Raw genomic sequence first — 2076 nt, 5'->3', positions numbered from 1 at the left:
ACCTACAACAGGAGAACATGAATTCTTCCACAAAGGACTAGGATTAGCACCAAGAGTGAGAAGCAAAACCAAGATGGAGTGTCTCCACTATGGTGAGATTCTCTTCAGTTATTATCATGTTTGCTTCTACTCGGAGTTGATGCTAGTAGTCCTTTGCTATATGTACCATCTCACCACAGTGTCTCTCGACTGGCGAGATGGTACATATAGTGAAGGACTACTAGCATCAACTCCAAGTCGAAGAAAACATGATGATTGAAGAGATTTAAGACTTCCTAGGAAGGAAGTCATAAACTCTCTTTTAAAAGATTGTAATGAGAGCATGACTCTTACCTCTACTCGTAACCCTATTTCCACCTAAAGGGTAAAGTTTCAAGTCAAAGTTGCCATTGTAGCCTAAGAGGTAAGTTAAGACGGACCACTCTAGTAAATGACTAAGCACGTGTATGATGACATGGGCACTGAAGGGGGTGAATTAGAGCATAAGTGATGAAGGGTACTTCAAAATGAGGGGGAGTATGCACCTTAGAGAAGAAATGTAACCTGAAGGGGGTGAATTAGAGCATAAGTGATGAAGGGTACTTCAAAATGAGGGGGAGTATGCACCTTAGAGAAGAAATGTAACCTAAGAGGCAAGCTGAAATGAACCACTCTAGCAAATGACTAAGCACATGTATGATGACATGGATTCATCATTGAAGGGAGTGCGTTAAAATTACAGGAATATGCTTGATTAAATGTGTTCAGAAACCAGCTTAATAAATGGAGTGTATGAATGTGCACAAGGTTATGTTATGTGTGAGTGTGCACAAGGTTATTTTATGACCTATTTTTGTTGGCCACGTGCCAAAATATTGTACAAATTATTTATGCCTGGAATTGCTATATTACTAGCACATATGTTAGAAGAGTTTTAGTTAATTTACATTTAGTGTGTGAACAAGCTCTGGTGCTTGAGCTATTTTTGTAAGAGTGGGAAAGCAAGCCCAAATTTGTATGCACGACTATTATTAGCTCCTTAGGCTATATATTGAATAAAATTCTCAAAATATTCATGCCGTGGAATTGGGAGCTACATGCATGAGAGGGGAGATTGCACCCAATAGTGTGTTGATGGTGACGTCTACTCTATCTCATGTTTTTATTTTATGCTATGCTTCAATTTTCCCAATTTAATTCAAGTCTATGATTTTATCCTTGATGAATAAGTAAGTTTTGATTAATTTTTTAAAAAGTACATGAGGTGTCATGATAGTGGTATCAGAGCTATGGGTACTTGGATTTGAAGAATAAGGAGAAGCCTCAGAGAAGCTCACAAAAATCCAGAGGATAAAGAAGGCAAAAGCTCAAGAACTCTTGGAAGGTTTATGGGAAATTTATGAGCCATTGGATTAAGATTGGAATAAAGGGCATGGAGAGATTGCCACTTGTGTGAAGCCCAAAATCACAAAAAGTGGTTTTTCTCAATTCTTACTTTATGGATAGAATCACCAATGGAAGACTTTATGGATAGAATCACCAATGGAAGAAGGCTTTAACCCAATTTTCAAATTGCTAAACCCCTGATCATGGCAGAAACCTATAATGGAAGGTAGAGAATTGCCAATAAATCAATTAGGTGAAATCGCCTTTTTCTTATTGCTTTGCAGGACATTAATCTCTTTTGATTAATAAAGCTAGAATCTTCAAGATTTCAAAGGGAGGAAATAAAGATTTAATTATTTCCTTCTTTTCCCTCCAATTCAAGCGGTAGCGAATTAGCAAAAATAGGCACAACAGTTTCTTTCTTCTCTTCTCTCAGTCGCGCTATGCGCAGGGCTACCAGTTCATTGCTGGGAGGAAATTGTTTTCTTTTAGATTTTTTTTTAAAGCTTAAGCTTTAAAGCCTCATATTATCATAAGTCTTTAAAGGCTTACAACCTTCAAAAGCTCTTATCTATCACATAAGCTTTGAGAGCTTCTATTTTCCTTAACTCCACAAGCCTTCATAGTCTACAAAAAAAGGGAGAAAAAGAGAGGTAGCTTTACAAAAGCCCAAATCCAGAAGGTGGACAAAACTCTTAACATGGATTTCTT

The sequence above is a fragment of the Cibotium barometz genome, chromosome 24 (assembly GCF_041138505.1).
Source record: "Cibotium barometz isolate CiBa-2024 chromosome 24, ASM4113850v1, whole genome shotgun sequence".
Taxonomy (NCBI): Eukaryota; Viridiplantae; Streptophyta; class Polypodiopsida; order Cyatheales; family Cibotiaceae; genus Cibotium; species Cibotium barometz.
This window is presented reverse-complemented; position numbering follows the sequence as displayed.